Genomic DNA, 15,904 nt, shown 5'->3' with positions numbered 1-15,904 from the left:
AAAATAAAGAATTTTTTTTTTGTTTGTAAAAATATTTTTAATTAAAGCCGTCATAATTAGGAATAAATTTGACAATAAATTCTATAGTATAACAATATATTAGTTCATATAGCATTGTAATTATCTAAATTTGGTCTTCAGGTTGTTTATATTATTATTTTGTGTGGTAAATATTTAATTTAATTATTGTAATGTTTTATGGGCTTACTGGATTTTTAAAAGAATTAACAAAAGCTTAAAATATTGGATATGAAATGTAAAAAAAAAAATTTATTAAATAATTGTATGGTACTAGATGTAATTAGTCAGACATATAACCGTGCCAGGGTAATAAGAAGAAGACTGCCGTACATACAGTGAAAGTTCTTGTTTGGATTCAGAAAACAGTCAGGTGTTTTTTGTTTTTTTTTAATAAAGTGACTTCTGCAGTTATATAGTGTTGTCATAACAATAACAATATACCGTTTTCATGAAATATTATATTACAATGTACATATTTTTTCCCCATATTACGAGTATTGATCGGATAATCATTTGTGTATTTACAACACTTTCACCAACTTCACAAAAATTATCTGTTAAAATAAATCATAAATGCAGTAGAAGCGGTGTATTTTAATTAAAATAATATTTTGTTGACGTATTGGACCGCAAAACAAATACATGTATATAAAATTGTGATAAATATTGTGTTAATGATAACTAACTGTAATTTTATTAACCTCTATGAGATCTACGTTTGTTTTCGTATACATAATACATATACTTACATACATATGTATCTTAAAATTTTCTAATGAAATGCCGTTATACATACATATACATATAACGATGACAATCAACTTAAGTACCCAATTAAAAAAAATGTATAAGTAAACAATGTGCATATACATACAAACATATTTATATTAAGATACGGCCAAATATTATGTTTATAAGTTTTGCTTTCACAAAACTCTCAGCAGGTTAGTGATCTTCTTATTTTTAATTTTTATACCTTAATCGAATTTCCCATAAACTTTTTTAATTATTTTTGTTTATACTTTATTTTCTTTTTATGTCATTATAGGAGGAAACTGAAATCAAAGTAAATATTTGGAATGCTTAAAGAAATCAAAAACTAAATATGTATATATATACACATACATACCATGTACGCACTTAATAAACGAAACACCCTACTTGATAATGACATTGACTTTGAATTGTTGTGAGTTTTCATTGTATTGCAGATCATTATGGAATTCAAACATAAAAAAAAATTTAAGCCAAAAAAAAATTTTTTTTGACAAGAGTCCTACACAAACGTTTAAAATAGAAAAATTTCAAATATTTCAACATCATTTTTGTATGTAGTGTATGTAAATATGTGAGTGTTTGCGCATACATAAATAATAAGTTGACATAACAAAAATTTATATTTGATTGTGTATTTTTAATATATTTAACAAACTCAGTTGATTTGACATTTTAAATTCATTCACATGGATCAGAAAGTTAAGCGTAAAATTTGATTATTGCACGCCTATTGTTACACATATAAGACCGCCTGCAGTTAAATACAAAAAAAAAAAAGTTATGCGAATAAAAATTTTAATTTTATTTGTTTTTAAACTAATCGTATTGAAAACGAAAAAAAAAGTAAATAATAAGAGGAAGATATTAATTAATGAAGATTTGATTTTTATATACAGAGTTGCCAATAATATTTTAAATGTCATTAATATATAGACGGGAAAATAAAGCTGGTGTCATTAAAAATTTATCATATCTTACGTAACTATTAATTTTCTGACTTTCCATGTTATAACTTTCTTAATTCTAGCTCAATAAATTTTATGGTATATTCATTTATTTCTGGTAAAGTATTTTGTCGGTATTTTGATGCCTATATGTACTTAAAATCTGTATATAAGATTAGTACAGATATTGCAATTTATTACAAAATTTCAGAACATATTCTGAAGAGTTAAAACAGCGTTCATAGGCTTTTGACTTAACGGCATTTTTACAGGGAAATTGAAAAAATTTTTCAGTCTGGTCCATTTGTCCAAACTCTTATGCTTATTAATAATAAAAATCTGAAAAATATCTTTCTATTTGTGTCTGTCTATTTGCTATTATAAAAAAACGCATTAAACATCACCATGAGAAAATGGCCGTCCAAATTAATATTTTTCTTAAAATCGATTTTTTATCATATTCTTAATAACAGTTTTGTCTTCAAATTTTAACAGCTTTTAGACATTTAAAAATAATTTATTTTTCTTAGAAAAAAAATTTTTTCTCCTTCTCTACTTCTGAAATATCCCATCTCAAAATTAATAAAATTTCTATTTACAGTCCTGTAAAACCGCAATCTTTTCCAAATTTCTCTATAAGCCCGAAGTTAATGATAAAGGTTTTGCCATCAATAATTAAAATTAAACATTTAAGCTTATGTAATTCGACCATTAAACACTTTTTTTTTCTCCGAAAAGTATGCAATATTTTTTCGATATTTAAATAAATAGAATAATTAAAGTAAATTGTTTTTTATTGGTATTTACTCGTTAATCCCTTTGTGGCCTGGCACAAATAACACTAAATTATCTTTTTGTTTTCAGCAATTAATACTCGTATTTAGACATACAGATGGCTTCGAGATAATATTGATAATTCAAAAAATTTTAACATCAAATATCTTACAATAAAGTCAATTAAAGATTGATGAAGAATAATACTGCTATTTTGTTGAAAATTAATAAAATAATGACAAGATTATAACAATGAAATTGTATAAGTTTCTGTTTTATATATTTTTTAGTTAAAACTTTGATTTGACCCACACAAAAATGATTAAGTTCCATAATTTTATTTATTTTTAATTCTTTTTCTTAATAAAATAAAAAATATAAATTTAAAAAAATTTAGAGAAACAAAAAAAAAAATCGGAAATGTAAATTTTTTGGATTTCTTTTTTAATTTTTCTCAACAGCAAAAATGAAAATTACATAGAAAGAAAAAAAAAGTAATAAAAAAATTTTGAATACAATTTTAATAATTAATTCACAATGGCACGGCATGTGTGCGTGTCGTTTAACCAAGAATTCGATATTCTTTTTATCTACTTTGTATCTGGTAGACATTAAAAAATTAATAGATAAAGAATTGAAATAAATCCAAAAATATTGTTTAATTGATTAATGAGATCAAGTCTTTCTTTTATATTTTGGCCGCTTATCTTATAATTTTTTTCTTTGTTATGATTTAAATTAAAATTAATTATAATATGTAAATAATATGCTGAAATAATAATGTGTATATGCATGGGTGTATAAAAGTTTTACTCATATAACTAAATTTTAGATTTATATTCGGTTTTATGAACTACTTTCATTATATTGTCATTTTTTTTTTAATGGTACAAGACAATCAATTTTAAATGTCATTAAGGTTAATGTTTTCTTCACCTGATAAATGGAACTCTATAGTAAGAAGGATAATTATGAAAAAAAAATGCTTTTTAAACCGATAAACTAAATAAAATATTTAAAATATTTTTTTTTTCCTTACGAAATGATGAGAAAATGTGCGCAAAATATCTGTCAAAGATTTGCCAATTCACAATTATATTTTTTATCAAAAAATTTTTTTTTGTAAAAGTTGTTTGCAAAAAAAAATGATGCATAAATTAATGGAAAAAACTCAATAATATAAATATTTGGATAAGGGTTTAATTAATGAATCCATAATTGACTGCTTCTTATGATGTGTAGTGTCCTGATGCAAAGATTTGCAATACCGTACAAGAACAAGTAATTTCGTTGTATTTTTAAAGCGAAGTGCTTAATAGTAGTTCTATACTAGTTGAATAGCAATAAAGTTATATTAAATTATCAATCGCCTTGCAATAGGCTGGCTTTGTGACTGGTTGGCCGTTTCATACAAATAAAATTTTAACAAAAAATAAAAAATTTCATTAAACTTTTATGAAGTTCAGTAAAAAAATTCAGTACTAATGTTATGAAAAAATCTTTTACTTTACAAAACAATTATTTTACTGATTATGCTATGCGGCATAATCAGTGTTGGGGAAATTATGGTGCTATTCATCTTAACAAATTACAAATACAGCAAAATAAATGTCTGAAATTAATATATTACAAACCATTCTATTACAATACTAGATGCTATTACAAAAACTCCAAGAAATAATATTATGATGCAGACAAGAAGCGTTCAAAAATTCTTGTTAAAAATATTCTAATCCTCTAATTCTAGCTTTACTAGAATTGTTAGCAATTTTCTTTAATTTTTTTTGTTTCTTTTAATATTTGACTGAAAATTTGCAATGGGTATTATAGGGAATTCAATATGAAAAATTGTAATGTCCTATAATGGAATTAGCCTAAAACGCATGTAATTGATCTTTTGAAATACTTTTAATATGCAATTAAAAATACAGTTATAATTATGAAGCATATTGAATATCAGAAATTGGGAATAAAACAATATTAAAATGGAAATCTTTACTACGTCATCGGAAGTAATTTTTTACTTAAATGTTGGCAACATTGAAGTTTTGAGAAGATGCTACGTGTAGGCCCACAAACATAATGTATATTAAAATAATATTGTGACCTTAATTTTTTTTTTAACAAATTTTCTTTAGAATCAAAAATGAAGTAAATTTTTTTTCGGAAATAAATGGAAAACTACGTTTTCAATCATTTCATGACAATCTATATTTTGAATCCTAATACTAATTTATTAAAGTTTATGTCAGCGAAATATTTTGTTTAATAACAAAAAGCAGATTAGAGAACAAAAATCGTTTTGTTCTGTTTTTAATCAGGAAAACTCAAAAAAAAAAAAACATTTTTCCTTCCTTATATGATGACTTTTTTTTTTATGGTGAATTTTAGTTTTCATGTTTTCCTCTTTGGTATAAAAGATAAAGTTTCCAATTTTTAATTTTTTTTTTTCTTAAATATTGTCTTTGACAAGAATTTATATTTTAAGTTTCCTGTTTACGTTGTAAAATTAAAATATTTTTTTTTTTGTATATTTGCACTACATACAACTTTATCTATATATATACTTATATTTCTATGATTTCTACGGCTTTAATTTTAATGTTCTAAGAATACTTGTATATTTAAATTTAGATTAAAGGGATTTTTAAGTATTGTATTTAATTATCAAGAGTATTGTATATACAAATATTTTTTTTCCGGAAATAAAATTTTACCGCAAAAAAACACGTGGATATTTGCATATTTTTTTTTTTTTCAAAAAAACAATTCAAGTTTTAAAATAATAAAATCATTATTATTCCAGATAAAAACTAGAATTTATTTATTTTTTTTTTGCTTTTGATATATTTATGTCCTATAATTATTCAAAATTCAGACACATACTAACAATTATAATAATAAAATATAAGTATAAAATCATGTTATATCTATATTGTATTTTGTAGATTTAAGTCTGACGAGACAATAATGACAATAATAGTAGATACTATAGATAATTCTGTGCCAATGCGCGTACATACATACATATATAAGAAGAATTAATAATGAATGACATTTGCATAAAATCTATATACAAGTATGAATAGATTTCATGAATTCATTTAAAACAGGAATAAATAAGTATAACTATGTATGTATATATATATAGCTGATGTGAATGTATTTTATATATAGTCGCTAATATTATAGTAATATTTCTACTTTTATTCACAATTTTTATTGTATTAATTAAAGTAACTATCTAAATATACTAAAAATAATATAAAAAAAAAAGTTTATATGAGTTGCCACGCGAATATCTATAGTAATAATTTGACTTTTATCGCTCACATTTTTTTTTTCTAAAAAAAAAAATTTTTTTTTTCTTGTTTTCGTGTATTAATTTTTTCGCTCATCTTTTTTTTTTGTTTCTGCTATTACGATTTTTATATTCGGACTTTTATAAAAATATTGTTTGTCATAAATTGTTAATCGCAAACCAATATACAAAAACAAAAAAAAAATTCAAGTCTAAATTTTAAAAGTGTGCACAGATTGAAGTGCGTTTGAGAGAATAAAAAAAGGAAAGAGATAGATAAATCGCATTCGCTTCTATTCGTTCTGTCAAAATTCACTTATTCAAGAAATTTAAATTAAATTTTTTTTAAAGACAGACCCAAGCTTGTTTTATTTTTGTTATAATTTAAAATATTATGCAAAATGGAAATTAATTTTTAAAAATCCTTAAATGTCGGTGAACTCACTTAATACGTGCTCTACCATTTTCATAATATTGAAAACGCGACTTAATATTATTCCTTGTTTCTTCAATTAATTTTGCTGTACCTACATAAATGTGTACACATATAATAACTATATATAAGTACAATATATTCTTAAAATAAAAATATAAATTAAATAATTTGTGTGGAGTGTGGATTATGAATTGATAATAAATTTTCAAGATTTCATCATTAATTTTGATAACTCTATATGTATATAATTATTATAGAGAAAGCTCCCTTATATATTTATATATTTATGTATATAAATATTCTTAATAATATTATATACAAGTTATACTTAAATATTAGATATATATTTATGGAAATTTATATATAGAAATTATATTGTTGTCATTTTTATATTTTTTTTTCAATTTGCAATTAAATTTTAACAATAAATTTTAAATTTTTATATTTAAATATTATATATATGTATATATATATATATATTTTATGAAATTATGTAAATATGTATACCTATACATATATATATTTTTTCTCTCTTATATAGACATAAAATGTGTCACATAATATTTAAATGCTATTATATTACGGTTACGGTAACAAACAAACAAGAGGGAGGAGAAAAAATTAAAGCGGAATGAATACTTGATTTACCTGAAAATTTTTTTAAAAAGGTAGACTTTAAAGAGCCAAAAGCGGCAAAAATATTCAAATTAAATTTTGACATTTTTTTGATTTTTTATATTTTTTACTTAATATGTATATTTATTATTTTTTTTTTATCTTCTATTTTTATTTGTTAGTCGGTTTATTTTTTTATATTCCAGATTTTACCAAATGACATAAATTTTATCCGGATGTTTTTTTGTTTTTTTTTTTTTTGGTTGTATTTTTAATAATTTTTTTCTTGCAGACGAAATGTCGCCTGTTTACTTGTATTTTTTATTCGTTTACAATTTTATTTTTTTTTAAATAATATATACATACATATATGTAATATTTATGTACTTATATATGTAAAATATATATGTAAGAATGTGCTCATGTGTATGACTATATAGGTAAGAAATTATGAATAGACCAGACAATTTTTTTTTTCTTAAATAATTATACTAAAATAATATCAAATTTTAAAAGAAATACTGGTTATGAGGTAGATGATTCTTGCAGAGAAAATAATTATACATCCATATATAGTTATCTACATATATTTTATATTTATAATAAAAAAGAAGTCCTTTCGAAGTTGTGTTACCATATTATGTTGAGAAATTTTATTTTTATCAAATATCATAATCACTAACTTTAGTATTGACACTAATAAACTATGTTAGGCTTAAATATTTAGATGATATTTGTTATGTTCGTCTTAATTGACAATAATATAAATGAAAAATTGTTTGCTTTTAGGCGTTACCTCAATTGGCTGTCTTATATTTGATAATAGGCATCTGCACAGCAAAAAACATCAAAATTTGATGGGCTTAAGAAGGAAATTAAACTAGAGATGTTATCGTAAAATAATCATTATTCGTCTAAAGATGATATCGTAAAATAATTATTGTTTTTTTTCACATTTTCTAAAATTTTCATCTAATCTGTTCTTACCAAGGGAGAAATGATTGAATAAATTTAAGTTAATATGTTTTATTTCACATGTAATATGCAAGGTCTGTTAATTGCTATACATTACTAAGTAAGATCTACATGGCCTATGGATTTTTAAATATCAATCTAAACAATATGGGAAAAATTGGGAGCCCTAGATGCGGGCGTTGCTGGAAAACTAAGTTACCATTTTCCACTTTTTTTCGAGTAAAATGCATATTTGAGAATTAATGTTGAAGAATCAAAATAAATATGTAGTTTGATTGCAAAATATTTAGAATGTCCTATGAAGGAAGGACACTTTATAAGACGTTGAGCCAAGTCAGAAGAAATTTAAAAGAACTAACGGTACATTTCAATCTGAAGTAATGTGAAGATCGGCTTTGAATTGGATTGACTGTGAATTTTTTAAACGTAGACAAAAAAGATTTTACAAAAAATCAAGCATTCCTGAGGATCATTGAGGATATAAAATTTCTCAGTAAAAAAGGTTGCTGAGGATACAAAATTATTAAATTATCCTTGTGAAAAAAAACTATTTGGGTTAAATTAACAATTTCATTGCATGTGCTACTTTGCTGCTTATATATTTTCAATTTTAGTTTATTTTAATTTATTATCAATTGTTCCTCTATCGTTAAGTATCTATTTTGTAAACAAAATAATATTTATTCTATATATAAAAAGGTTAAAGATAAGGACGTTTCTAAATGTTGCAGTAGAGACTATTATGTTCCTCAAATCACAATTTGCATCATGTGATTTACGTGTAGATGCATAAATCACAACATTTGTAAAAATTCTTCTTTAGTTAATAGTTGCATATCAGCAAAAATTATTTATAAATAATCTTTGGTACTAGAAAATTAAAGTTAAGAGTTACTTAATACTTAATGTTAGTAGAGCCTTGCAGAAGTCAGTGCCTGTGAACTCTAAATAATACATTTTTCTAAATCTGATCGGACATATTTAACCGAATTGTAGCTTAATATATTGTTATACAGATTCTGATATCCTAGTTCTTCACTTGAACTTTTTTACCGATTATTAAACAGGAAAATTGTAGTGCGGACAATTTTAGTTATTAATTCATCCACATGCTTCTTTCTCTCAAGATTGCTCTCATTAATTTTAAAATGTAAAATTTTTTATTTAAATATTTTATTTTTATTTTCAGGTGGAAGGCTTTCAAATGCGTATAGAAAAAATGTTTGGCAAAATTATAATGAAAGTATAAATGGCAATGCTTCTACAATATAATTTTTTAATAAAACTATTTAGTTCTTAAAATATTCAATTGAAAAAATAAAAAAAAGGCATAGTAAAATACACTTAACAAAATGTGTTAAGATTAACAAAATCTTGTATTTCATGTGAAAGTGAAAAAATAAAATAAAAACAAAAATAAATTATTTAATAGTATGCTGTTATACTTCGCAAGTTTGTAGATTATTTGATAAGAGTAGATGACTACTGAAACACACAAAAAGTATAAACTTAAAAAAATTTTTTTTTTTTGTTTTTTGTTAAATATGATTGAAATCAAACAAAAATGTTAACAAATCATTTAAAGTTAACGCTAAAGAATTTATGTATATGTGCATGTACATATAAGTATGTAAATAAAATGCTTGATTATACAAAACGGTGAAAAAAAAAAAATGCTTTCAGTTTTGTTATTTTTTGTTGTTATTTTGTTTTCGACAAACAAGTCTAGTTTAATCATTCATCGGGCTTAATTCATTCAATATTTTTATTTATTATATCAAAAAGAAAAAGAATTGATCAAAAGATCATTGATATTAGATTAATGAAGAATAAGGAAAAAAAAAATATACTCTGCATGTCTGTAGGTATGCATGTAGGTATGTATGTATGTATGTATCATAAAAGTGTATCATAAAATGAACGTAAGCCAGAAGCAAATTAAAAACCCAAAATATACTTTTTGTCGGTTTTTTTCTTTTTTCTGTTTTTTTTTTTATAACATAAACTTTCAATATAAATCAATTTAAATTGATTCAATTCAAGCGATCGCTGTGATGAAAACACAAAAATCTCATTAAAATGTGAGAAAATTTTTTTTTTTTTTAAAAATAGCCAAATTTTTATAGATTTATCTAATGTATGTATGTGTATATATAATATGATGATTATTTGTTATATCCGAAAATTGACTTAATTGTTTCCGGTTAAAAATTCGTGTTTTTTTTTGTTTTTTTTTTTTTTTAGTCTTCATTATAATATAATAAAAGCATAATATAGAATTTAGATTAACGTTATTCCTTTTGTTTTTAAAAATTTTCCGGGAAAAATTAAACATAGCTACTATTATATACAAATAAATATTTAATTTTGTGTTATTTTTTTTAAACAGAACGAATGCAAATGAGTTTTTTCACACCAATTTGTAATATTGAAGATAATTATAGTGATAGTAGAGCTTAAAAAAATTTAAGTTCCATAAAATTTGAATATTTTTCAAAATTAATATTTTCAATTCAATTTCTAATCTATAATCACCACAAGAATCTTTTAAATAAACATTTCTTATTAACAGTGTGTGCACTGTGTCTGTGCGTCTATTTGTAAAACTTCTAAACCCTTTATTGAAAGTTGAAATTTTATGAAGAAATCAAATATTTTGGACAGAAACCTGTCTGTTTAGACTAGACAAATTTTTTAGTTACCTTCAGCTCATACTATATTTTGTCTTAAATTCTTTATACCTCGCACCTCATAGGAAGGGTAAATTTACTTTGGTGCAGAGTCTGTAACCATTTGATGAAGTAATTTGCGGTATTGACATATCGTAAGATTAATGCTACAACTAGATAACTCACAATTAATGATTCAGATTTTTAAAGATACAAAATTTAGAAATAACAAATAATTTATCATTTTCAGATATTTAAGAACATTTTAAAGCTTAAATATTGGTCGCAGATGAAGCGGCATTTGATTTTATGACATCTAGGTTAATTATCTAAAAATATAAAATTTTTGAGTTACCTAATTGTAGTATTAACCTCACGATATACATATATATCTATATATTTTTGCTCAACATAAAATTCTGCGTTAATTTAGAAATGTCCCACCGATTTAAAAGTTTTTACTTCTTTTTGGATTGGAAATAAGTCTATAGGTAAACAGATAATGGCCGTTAGATATTTCTTCTTTTTTTTTTGAAAAAGGTTTAATGTCCAGCTAATTGTAATATTGTAAATTCTATTAAAATCAAATAAAAACGAAAAAAAATAGAGTTGACCGTGACAACTCGGTGATACCCGTGCGAATTTTATATTCTATGTGCGAATAAACATGCCATAACTGACTATGGGACTGACTATGACTTTAATTTGTCGTATTACCATATTAATTTATCAAGAATTTCAGTACTGTGTTTTCAATATTTTCTGAGATATGGTCAAATTGCAATTGAAGTTTTATGTCAGCTACCAGAAAGGGCCAAGCAATTTCAACAACTTTCATCAAGCACAATGACCCTACTAACCTGAATCAGTACCCCGATCATATCCACTTTTAATAGGGTTCTGGCATTTACAATAATGAACCATTTGTGAAAATTTGGTGAGCTCAATTAGTTTTTGAGTTATCGTTGCGACGGACGGACGGACAGACAGACAAAGTAACTCGACTTAGAATTCGACGCTGATCAAAAACATACACTTGAGTCTGTATCTCAGACCATTATTTCTTAGCGTTGCAAATGGTAAGGCAAATTCAGTATACCCTTCGAACATACGTTCGTACGGGTATAATAATAATGACTTATTAACAATATTGACATTGAAAAAATGGCTAATATTTTTCTACCTTCTTTTCAATTAATTACAAAGTCCAAAACTTTTAAGAACCTTTGATTATGTAATCGTTTCTACGGCGTAATTTCATAAGATTAGAAATTTTTCGAAGTTTGACAGCATTCAAATCCTTTATAAGAAGATTTTCATCAATAATTAGGCACACCCTTGTATGACAAAAAAAGTCAAAACAATTTATTTTATTTTTATACTTTAATGATTGTAATTACCATTACTAATATGAAGGAAGAAATTCAATATAATTTTATATATTGTGAGTTCTTTAGAAAGTATGTAAATTCTTTTAGTTATTCTTATAGTTATTAAGTAATGAACTACATTACGAGTATACTATAAGCATTTTTCAAATTTAAGCAGTCAATTAATATTTTACCATCACTTCAATTAAAAAAAATCGATTAAAACTATTTTGATTAATTTCGTTTCTGTTTTCTTAATATTTACATTAATTTTCCCTTTAATTTCGCAAATTAATTAGTTTTGTTTCAGTTTTCATAATATACACATTAATTTTACTTTTAATGAGAAATACATTTATTAATTTTCTGATCTTCCTCAACAAAACTTTATTAAACAAAATAAAAACGACTTATTCATTTTTATATATTTGACTTGTTTACACGGCACATTTTTTTTTTCTTCACTCACTTGATTAATTGGTGTACCATAAAGTTGACAGGTACAGGTAAAGCAAAAAAAAAAAAATTATAAAGATTGAAATCCAACCTACATCGTTTTATAATACTCAAATCGTAATATATGTATGTATGTGCATAATATGTTCATAATCTCATATACACTGAGCGCTGGTTACAAAAATAAATCATGTAGGTACGATATTATGTGTATTCACGTAATTATATTCTCATATAGCATAATCTTATTTACATTCTTTAAATTATATACAAGTAAAACTTATATAATTAACCAAGGTCATAGACTTTATAAAACCTCTTCACTAGAAAAAATAAACTTAGAACCTTTTCACATTTTATATTGAAGTTATATATACACGTATACATATGTACCCATATACAAAATGTTCTTTTATGTAATATACATTACATTGAACATGTATGAAAGAGTCCTATATGACATGTCTTAATGAAGTCTTATTAAAACATAAAACAAAAAGTTACATATTCACAGTAAGTAAACTTGTCTGTAACACAAACACCTTTAATCGAAATGTCAAAAACATAGTTTTTGGTGGTTCGCAATATTACCTCTACTAGTATGTTTAGTAAATATACAGTAGCGAAATAGAGAAAAATCAAAAACAAAAATACATATGTATAACGTGTAGAATTTAAATGAACTTTATGAAAGAGGTTTTACTTTTTTTAGTACAGCAGTTTAATTATTTAATTTGAGAAATTGTTTCGTAATTTATTTTAATTTGTGTTTTCTTAGTTAAGTTGTAGATTATAGATTTGTACAACGGGGACAAAAATGCACCGCGACCACGTATAAAGGATTTATTGTGCGCTCCTCTCTGAGTGTTATACAATACACGCTGGAGACCCACCCTCATGATCAACTCAAGTTGCTTGTGAGATTCGGAGGAACGCAACTCCGGTGCCATGAGAGTACAGCTCCCTAGCGCCTCTTTTCTCCAATAACTGAAAGCATTGCACTCCTCCAGACATTGCACTGAGGTCTCCCCACAGACTCTGCAATTGTCCCACTTTTACAGGCCCAGCCGACTGAGGTGCCCTCCGAATCTACAGTGACCGATTCGTGAGAATTCTCACTTGTTCTTGTCCATACCCACAACTTTCTGAAATCGCTTCTGTTCATAATATCCCAAGAGCTTCTTGGTCTGCCGCAGTTCAGGAACACTTTTCCAGCGCTCTGACCGTCTCCTCTCTGATTCATTCCTTAGCTCCCAACGAATTGTATGTGGTATGTTTTCCTCGCAAGCTGAATTCGCTGCCACATTTTCTTCTTTAGTTAAGTTGAAGAGTACAATTTCCTCATTTTGGAGAATAAGTTTGTTGAAAATCAGTTGATTGTGAAAATTTTGGGTAAAGTTAAATGTAAATATTAACAAAAAATAATAATTAGTAAACTTTTAAATCTAGTAAACTTAAACCTTTAGTATATTTTCAAACTACATTTTTGGCACGGTATTTTGTGTAATAACAAATCACACGAGGAATGATATTGTTTTAAAATTGAGCACAGCCTACTTGAAGTTCAATTTAGTTTGTTCACTACTGTATATGTGCAAAGAGGTAAGCATAATAAACATTTGTATGTATTAATTAAAAATTCAAATTTCATTTGTTTTTTGACTTCGAACAAATCAATAATATTTACAAAATTTGTATATGCTTCTTAGAACAAGTATAAAATTAAATTATTGGGTTTCAAAATACTAATATAAATAATTTTTATTTTTAATATAAATTTTACATGTCAAATTGTTAATTAAACATTAGTCGACAACTTATATAACAATAGCAATCATTTATTATTATTATAATGTATGTATACATAGGTACATATACTATATGCCTACTCATTCATACATATTATGTATGAACTTTATCAAAAATTTTGCTTTCAATAAAATAGAAAAAAAAAACCGGATTTATTTTTATATATTTTGATGGTAATTATGACGATTATTATGATAATGATGGATTAAAATGAATTAAAATATAAAACAAATAGCCTCATCAAAATGTGTGTGCATGTAAAATGTACCTATTTTTAATATTCTACTAGATGTCTAATAAATTTATCTTCATTTATACAAGTGTATAATAGAATTTCAGGAACTTTCGAACTTCAAAATAGGTATTTCATTTAATATTTTTCTAGACTGTTTTAATTTTTTTACTTGTTCAAATGTCTAGACTAATTATTTAATAGATTTGCGGAAATCTAATTAAGAACTTAAAGAAATACAATAATTTATCTATGTATCAAGTGATTCGCAAGATCATTATTATTATTATCTTCAAAATCTTTGACGATCAATTTGAAAATGAATATTATAAGATAACTAGGCAAAACAAGACAAATTTTATGTAGGTATATACATAATGTATAAATATTGTATAAAAAAGAGGAGATTCCAAAGACATACACAGAAAAAAATTTTCTGTTTTTTGTTTTCAACCTTTTCAGTATAAAATTATTGATAATTAAATGAATGTTTTTAATTAAGGCGGACATAATATAACACATGAAACAGTTGAAACATCCAGAAGTTCTTCTATTCAAGAGCTTGAAAATTATCGTAAATATATCAAGAATATAATAAATTAGTGTTGCATATTCTTCGTAAACATATGTACATTTTTCTATTTTACTATTTACGATATTATGATACTCGTATTCATTGGAGTTTATTATTACGACCATCCATCTTGTATTTTGCGATCAATTTGTTGGATTTTGTTCTAAGGATTGAAGAACTGTGAAAAAAAATTGTGTAATAGTAATAATTTCAGGATGTTTTGATTCCAAAATGTAATTTCTACTTTTATATCGTAGTAAATAACCACTACGTACGTATTATTGATTTCGTAAGACTTTATTTTCACTTGGTTCATAAATAATATGCAGATGTTTAAGTATCATTGCTCTACACAAAGATAATTTTGTTAAAATTTTTTTCTGTGATTTTATTTTAACTTAATCAGGTAAGTATTGATAATATTATAAAAATAATTTTTTTTCGTAATTTTTGTTTTCTTTAATGTTCTGCTACAACAATACTTGAAATTTTCAGTTAAGCTGTCAGATTGTTTACTTTAATATTTCCTTAACAATTTTACCATAAATTAACGTTTAAAGACGATACAATTATTATTGCTTTTTTTAAAATATGGTATTTGGGACGATGATCAGGTGTAAATTTAAGCAATTAAGTTGCATTCTAAAATAATCAAAATCGTTGTAGAAAAATATTAGCATTTTTTGCATATCTCTTGATATGAAACATGTAAGTTTGAATATCCAGACTTTTCCTACGTCATATTTATTATTTTATTATTTTTCATATTTTAGATTAGTAAATTAATAGCTTCGTCGATTTTTCGGAATATATCACAATTCGGATATAGTACAAATTGCAAAATTTGAAGAAACAAACAGCAAAAGTAATTTTTTAACAAAACTTTTTTATTACAGATCTTATAATATTTTTTCAGGCAGTGTCCCAAAAATTCTATTCTAATTACATTAT

Source organism: Condylostylus longicornis, unplaced genomic scaffold (genome assembly GCF_029603195.1).
Source record: "Condylostylus longicornis isolate FDR11 unplaced genomic scaffold, ASM2960319v2 ptg000100l, whole genome shotgun sequence".
In the NCBI taxonomy this organism is placed as follows: Eukaryota; Metazoa; Arthropoda; class Insecta; order Diptera; family Dolichopodidae; genus Condylostylus; species Condylostylus longicornis.
This window is presented reverse-complemented; position numbering follows the sequence as displayed.